The sequence below is a fragment of the Coenobita brevimanus genome, chromosome 75 (genome assembly GCF_032717465.1).
Source record: "Coenobita brevimanus isolate Jiangsu-jjx chromosome 75, ASM3271746v2, whole genome shotgun sequence".
NCBI classification, from domain to species: Eukaryota; Metazoa; Arthropoda; class Malacostraca; order Decapoda; family Coenobitidae; genus Coenobita; species Coenobita brevimanus.
In genome coordinates, this window is record NC_137028.1 from 16,162,970 (window position 1) to 16,171,248 (window position 8,279).

Below are 8,279 nucleotides of genomic sequence, written 5' to 3' on the forward strand. Positions count from 1 at the left end.
GAGAGAGAGAGGTGAGTGGAATTGGAGGAGCAATAAGAAAGCACGGGAAATTACAGCGACAGGTCAGTGAAAACGTGCCCAGTGATAATGAGAGAGAGAGAGAGAGAGAGAGAGAGAGAGAGAGTGTGTGTGTGTGTGTGTGTGTGTGTGTGTGTGTGTGATAGAAAAACAGCAGTCGCAGGAAACTCATAAGACGGTAGATAAAGATATAATGATAGCTAAACAGCCACAAGGTTACTAAAAATGAAAGTGAAAGAAGACAAACCTTAGACTAAGAAGAAGCAAAGAGAAAGGCAGCAAATAGAAAATAGCAAGGAAGAAAAAGAAGAAAGAACAGCCACAAAAGAAACAGGAAAAAATAAAGACTAGTGAAAGAAGGAAAATAAGTAAGAATGATTTAAAAGGAAGTCGATCAAAAAGTGATAATGAAAAATTGATATATGAAAGCGAAAAAAAAAAGTTACGAAAAATGTGAGAGCTAGAAAAAGACAAAATGAAAGAGAGAGAGAGAGAGAGAGAGAGAGAGAACTACACTGTTGCCAGAACCAGGGACGGATGATAAATATTTTCTCACCCAAGCAGACATTATTGCGGACTGCCCAGGGTATTGGCAAACTTGTCCGCCCCACTTCCTGTTTGGTGCTGGGTGATAGTGCGGAGAGAGAGAGAGAGAGAGAGCGAGAGAGAGGCCGCACTAATCTTACTAGACTAGATCCTCACTTGATGAATACATGTCTGGTGTGTGTATTTATGTACGTAGGTAAAGTGTGTGTGTTTGTATATCTGTGTGTGTGAACTGTGGTTAGTTACGACAGCAAATCCCCAGTCTCCACCCCTTTCATGATATCCGTGTGTATACTTTACCCTAATGTGTTTACAAATGCCTGTGTGTGTGTGTGTGTGTGTGTGTGTGTGCGTGTGTGTGTGTGTTTAAAAAGCTGATGCACACGATAAAATGAGATAAACATATATACAAGCACCCGACCATGAGTGTATGTGTAATTGTATGTATGTATGTATGTATATGTGAATGAGTGAATGTTCCCCCCCCCATAAAAAAATGCACACACACACAATAAAACATAACAATGGCCATTTGTCGCCCTGGTCCCCGGCGTACAATATATTATTTACGAATGAGAGGCAAAAGTTTCCAGTGTTTGTTTATGCAAATGGCGCTGCTCATATCGACGCCGTAACAGTGCAATATTTACCCTGTTTGAGGCGTGAGTCAGGTGAGGCGAGGGTTGAATGAACGAGAGAGTCAGCGGTGAACTGATCAAGGGTGTGAGATGGTAGTAGCCGCTTTAGATCGAGGATTTTTTTCTGTTGAGTGTGATTTTTTTTATTTGTGGTATATTTTTGTGAATGTTGTAGTTAGTGTGAATGTTATAGTTAGTGTGAATGTAAATTGGCGAAGGTTGAAATGAGCGTGTCTGTCTCTGTGGTTATTTGAAGCCTTCATTGCGATGACTCAATTAGTTTAGTTTGTCCTAGGATGAGAAAAGAGATGTGGATGATGATGATGATGATGATGATGATATTCCTGGTATCTCGGTATGGGTGATGATGATGATGATAGTTTTAGTATCTCGGTGTGATGATGATGATGATGATAGTTTTAGTATCTCGGTGTGATGATGATGATGATGATGGTGGTGGTGGTGGTGGTGGTGGTGGTGATGTTTTTATTATCCCGGTATTATTATTCTTATGATAATAATAATAATAATAATAATAATAATGATATTCCTGGCACCTCCCTGTTATATTATTCAACTGAGAGTACCGTAGGAGTAATATAATGAAGTCTATATTGAGCTCTTCAGTTCGAGTAGTCTCCCCTTGCGTGAATTAAATGGTTTGGATACAGCACGAATAAGATACGAATCACGTCCTCGAACTGAAGGGACTTGATCAAGGTTTCACGATGTTTACAGCACCTTCAGACCGATGCCTTACAGAAGTGCATTTTTATTCCTTCAGACATTTACCTCTAACTTCAGAAGCTATGAAATGTTTTAATATCAGGAACGATGTAGAAATGCGTCGTCGAAATGAAGAGGTATTAGTTGAATAAAATCGTCCAGCAAAAGCAAAACAGTAAGGACGTCCTCGGGGTGAAGGATTTTTTTTTTTTCCTCGATATTCCGCAGCTGTAATGTTGGCGATGTTTATTTGACGAGGTGCTTGAGTCGATTATGGATTTATTGGCCTTTTTTTTGCATCGGGTTCATATATAAGGGGTTGGGTAAGTGACGGCGAGGTAAAGGACAGTATCACACCTGACACACACACTGCCGCCACTCACGCACACTTCATACTGTCGCATTGTACGTTGTCACACCTCATACTGCCAACACAATACACTGCCACACCTCATATTGCCAACACAATACAGTGCCACACCTCATACTGCCAACACAATACAGTGCCACACCTCATACTGCCAACACAGTACAGTGCCATACCTCATACTTCCAACACGATGCAGTGCCACACCTCATACTGCCAACACAGTACAGTGCCACACCTCATACTGCGAACACAATACAGTGCCACACCCCACACTGCCATACAACACACTGCCACACCGTAAGCACACTCCACACTGTCACGCAATACACCGACACACTTCATTCTTTCACATTATATATTTTGTCTTACTTTATACTACCAAAGATCACACTGCCTTACCTGATTTTCACTTCACGCTTCTCCACAACAGGCTGCCACACTTCATACTGTCATATTTATAAACCCTCACTGACTGAATGCTGTTGAAGCGCCGTAGCTCACTAAATGACCAGGTGCCACATGGTTATATGATTACCACCCAGCGTAGTAAATGGTTTCTCTGTTTACAAGAAATCGTTTACCTTCAAAGGCTTGTCACTCACTGTAGTCACTCAGAGGTAACACTACATCGATTGTGTGGATGGTAGGGGGCTCCAACACACATACACAAAATAGTTTTAATAACACACACCTTCACGGGCACCTCCACCAAATCACAAAGCACACCTGTAATTAAATACTGATCTGACAGGTGCAGACTCTCCCCCCTCCTTCCCCCGTGGTCTCCCCTGGGCGCTCACCTGTACAGGAAAAATATTAAACCACTCACCTGACAGCTTTGATGTTACACGCCGAAAGCAGGTGATAGAGACCCACGATGGAAAAAAATAATAAGGTTAGGAAATATTACCACGGGGAAAAATGCTTGGAAATATTACCTTGAGGAAAAACTGGAAATATTAATGTGGGAAATATTTGTATTAAGTATTAGTGTGAGGAAAAAGTGTTTGCCAATATTCTATCTATCTATTGCCAGACGCCTTAATCCCATATACGGGGTGGCCATAAACAAATCGCCTCCACGTCACCCTGTCCCCCGCCATTTCACTGCCCTACTCCCAATTCACCCCTCCCCCTCTTTCATATACCTCTCCACTCCATCCCTCCATCTCATCCTTGGCCTTCCCCTCCCTCTCCCCCTCTCAACCTCACTCACACTCTCCTCGTCAGTCTCTCACTCCCCATCTTCTCCACAATATTACCGTGTGGAAAAAAAAGTGAATTATATTTCTTTATTTTTACTTTGGGGGAAAATGTTTTGGAAATATTATTGCGAAAATATGTTGCGAAGAAATAACGCAGAGAAAAAAAAAATATTAACCTATATCGGAAATAGGAAATATCGCCACGGGAAAATGTTAGGAATATTATCTGAAGGAAAAGAGTTAAGAAAGGTACCTCATGAAAAGTGTTAGGAACGTAACCACATAAAAATATATATTAGGAATTATTATTGCAAGAAAAACGATCGGAAACATTACCACGGGATAAGTGACGAAAAAATACCGAGAGCGAAAAATTTTTAAACTCTACAGATTTTCGGAACTGATCCTGAATGAAAAAAATATGTATAGTATATTGATAAAAATTCATTGGGTATAAAACTTCGAATGCTTAAATGGCGAATCGGCGCATATAGATTACGAAACCTTATATATATAGAAAAATTTTGGCTTAGATCCTATATAAATCCTTCTCTAGAGCTTCACAAAATTTATTATTCGACTCGAGCGGATATTTTCATTTTTCTTGACGGTCTCCATCCTGAATTTCCCGTCGTTCGGAGCGTCATGCATTTTCTATTACATTAGCATATGCTTTGATGAGGGCAGAGGCTTCATGAATGACAACACCTAAACATGCTTCCCCCCTCCCTCCTCTCTCTCTCTCTCTCTCTCTCTCACACACACACACACACACACACACACACACACACACACACACACACACACACACCTTTTCCTTTTTCTTCACATTATTTTTTCTCGTTGTTATCCTGCTGTCTCTTATTTCCCGCTTCTTATTATCCTATCTTCGTTTTCCCTTCATTTTCTTTCTCTCATTTTCTCGTTTTCATTTCTCATTCTCCCCACCCTTATTATTATTATTATTATTATTATTATTATTATTATTACTGTTTTCCTTTTGCTTGTCTTTTTCCTTGTTTTTTTTCTTTTCCATGACATATACTCCCAATTCTTTTTCTTATTCTTTTTCTCTGTCTTCCTTTCCTCTCCTGATATCCTCCACTTTTTTTCTTTTCTGCTGTCCCATCATTTTCCCTCCTATCGCCTTCTTTCCACCGCCTCTCACTCTTCCTAGCCAATAACAGCAGGTGTTCTCTCTGTCTCTCTCTCTCTCTCTCTGTCTCTCTCTCTCTCTCTCTCTCTCTCTCTCTCTCTCTCTCTCTCTCTCTCTCTCTCGTGATAAGCCCCGGAAAGACTGCCTCTATAGAACCCTAAATGCCACCCCCCCTCCCCTTCCTCTCTCCCCTCCCCCACTTCTCTCCCACTCTCCTCCCCTTCTTCCACACCACCCCGTTCCCTCTCCTCTTTCCCTTCCATTCTCTCCCTTTCCACTCCTTCCCCTCCCCCTCTCATCCCCTCCCCTCCCCTCCCCCTCTCATCCCCTCCCCTCCCCTCCCCTTCCTATACCATACTCCACCTCTCCTCCTATCCTCCCTTCCCCTTCCCTCCTCGGTTTAGCGCACCCAATAAATCTGTCTTACCCTACAACAGCTCTCTCTCTCTCTCTCTCTCTCTCTCTCTCTCTCTCTCTCTCTCTCTCTCTCTCTCTCTCTCTCTCCTCTTCTTTTCTCTTCTCTTCTCTTCTCTTCTCTTCCCTTCCCTTGAATAATTCCAGTAAATGGTAAATTATAGTCTAATAATTCACCGTTAAATAAATATCACTCAATACTTTACCTTTTTATTCTCTCCTCAGGTACGCTCCCCGACCACCTGTGTGTATGCCGGGTTTGTTTATAAAGACCACACAGACCTACAGGACCGGTAAGTAGCAAGTGTGTGTGTGTGTGTGTGTGTGTGTGTGTGTGTGTGTGTGTGTGTGTGTGTGTGTGTGTGTGTGTGTGTGTGTGTGTGTGTGATTTTTTTATCCCTTGACCTTCAGTGACCTCTTTTCTGTTTTATGTCATCTCTCGAATTTCATGTTATATCGATTTTTGGTATTTAAGTGGCGGAAGTAGTCCAGTTCCGTCGCCTGAAAACTTGGGGAAAAGTGTATAAGTGTTAATGGTCTTCTCTGAGTGTTATTCGTTCATGTTCTTGGGATTCTGTGTAAATGAGAAAGTGTCCGCGTCCGCAACTTTTTACGCTTTTTACAGTTCTTCCTTCCCTCCCTCCTTCCCTCCCTCCCTCCTTCCCTCCCTCCCTCCTTCCTTCCTTCCTTCCTTTTGCCTCCAGTCCCCTCCTACCCCTTTCCCCTCTGTCCCTTGCATTCCTTCCCCTTGTCACACTTTCCTCTCCCTTTTTCTGGTTTTTCTTCCCTCTTTTTCCCCTCTCCCATATCTCCTTCCTTTTCGTTCTCCTTTACTTCCTTCTCTCACCTCTACCTTTTCTCTTCTTCCCTCCTTCGCATTCTTCCTCCCACTTCCCATGTCTCCTCTCTCCTCCCTCCTTTCATCCCACTCCTTTGTCTCTCCCTTCCTTCCTCTAATCCCTCCTTTCACGTCGCCTTTTCATTTTCCCCTTCCCTCTCTTTTCCCCCCTTCCTCTTCTCCATTCCTTCTCCTTAATTCCTTCCCCCCCTCTCTCTTTTTCATCCTCTACTCCACCCATTTCTGCACCTTCTCGCCTCCTCCCCCTTCTCCATTTCATTTCTTTCCCCTTCTCCTTTCTTTCTCCTCCTCCTACTGTTCTCCATACTCGTCTCCTCTCACCCCTCTTCCCTCATTTCTCCATTGTTTCCTCCCCTCGCCCCTCTTTTCTCTTCACCTTTCCTTATCCCCCTCCTCACTTCACCACCTCATCTCCCCTCCCCTTTTCCTCCCCTCCCTCCCCGCCCGCCGCGCCTCCCCAGTGAGCATCATTTCAGGCGTGCACGATGACACTGATGGCGTGGAAGACCTTACAAGAGGGTACAAGAAGAGGAAGAGGAATAAGATAGAAGAGGAAGAGGAATAGCACTGAGGATTTAAGTTCTTATAATATTTCACTTCTTATCACTTTGATGGTCGTCCTAATATTTCACCTCTTCTACAGTAATAACCCTTCCAGACTCATGACCTCCTTTATTACCTCCGCCTAAAAAGTCGGACGGAGGTTATGTACTCACCTGTGCCTGTCTGTGTGTCTGTCTGTGCACGTGATATCTCAATAGGTTGCCATCGGATTTCAGTGATAAGCTGGTGGATAGGAGGCCAGTGGGTCAAGTAGGAGGTGGTTAGATATTGAAGTGGATCCGGAATACATCACGATTAAATAATAAATGTTGTTGGTGTCCTCCGAGGTATGCCTTCATTGAATTTGTGTAACAAGGCAAACCAAGACCGTAGAATTAATTACCTCCGCCAACGCTGTAAATTATATTAGCGTCGGCGGAGGTATGAGTTTTCTGAGATTGTGTAACAGGGCAAAACAAGACCGTAGGATAAATTACTTCCGCCAACAACTTAAATTACAGTATATTTGTTATTGGAGGAGGTATGCGCTCTCTGTTTTCTAGTTCACTTCTAATATTTCACCTCATCCACAGCAGCAACCCTTTCAGTCTTGTGACCTCTTAATTATTTTCCTGTTTATTCAGTACCATGACTCCTATTGTTTATCCCGGAAGAGCAGTATAACTCATCGCTCCGAATAGGTTAAATCCAGAAGAAACGACCCGGGAGCGGAAAATGCGACGGCTTTTGCCCCTCCTCCCTGCTCTCGGAAATAAATAAAAATAAGTGCATGACTTGGAGAAAAAAAAATGCATGACGAGGAAGTAAAAACATTTATGACGGAGAAATAAAAAGTAAATGAATGACGAAGTACAATAATGAATGACCCTGAAATAAAAACAGTGCATGACGAAGTATGAAATGACAAATAAAAAAATAAATTAAACATTACGGGAAAAAAAATGATTATGCATGATGGAGAAATGAAAAAATGCATGACGAAGACATGAAAAAATGCATGACGAAGAAATGAAAAAATGCATGACGAAAAAAATCCGTGACGAAGAAATGAAAAGAAAATGAATGACGAAGGAATAAAAAATAATAATAAACGCATGAAAGCAAGAGAAACAGATAAAAAAAAATGCGCGACGAACACATCCTCTTAAGAATTTTATTGCATCAGGGACCTTAGATCTTGTGAGGTCAACCGCGGTGCGCCTAATATTTTTCTCCTTCCTGCCTTCCTTTTATCTTTCCTTCCTTCCTTCCGTTCGTCCATCCATCCATCCATCCATCCATCCATCCATCCATCCTTCCTTCCTTCCTTCCTTCATACCCTTCTTCCCTTCCTTCCTAATTACCTTCCTTCCTTCCCTTTTTTTGCCTCCATCTTCCTCCTACTCCCTCCTTCTCCTCCATTTCTTTCACTCCTTCCCTCTCGTGCATCTTCCTTTGGCCAGTTCTCGGAAGGCAAATATGTTAGGATTAAACCAGTTAATGAGAGTAAAGGAATATTGATACGTGTTTTTTTTTCTTTGTTAAGCAGTGAAATTGGTGAGTGAGATGTATGAATTGATGGTTAATTGTCCCTTTTTATTTATTTTGTATTTCGATTAAGCAATGGATGAAAGAGTGAGTAAAGGAATATGATACTTAGTGATCTTAATGACGAATATTTTCCTCAGGAGTGAAGAAAAATGAAAACAGAATAAATATTGGTAACTTGTGATCTTAAATTATTTTCACATTTATTAAAGCAGTTATTGTAAGTTAAAGTAAAGGAATATTAATACTTATTCTT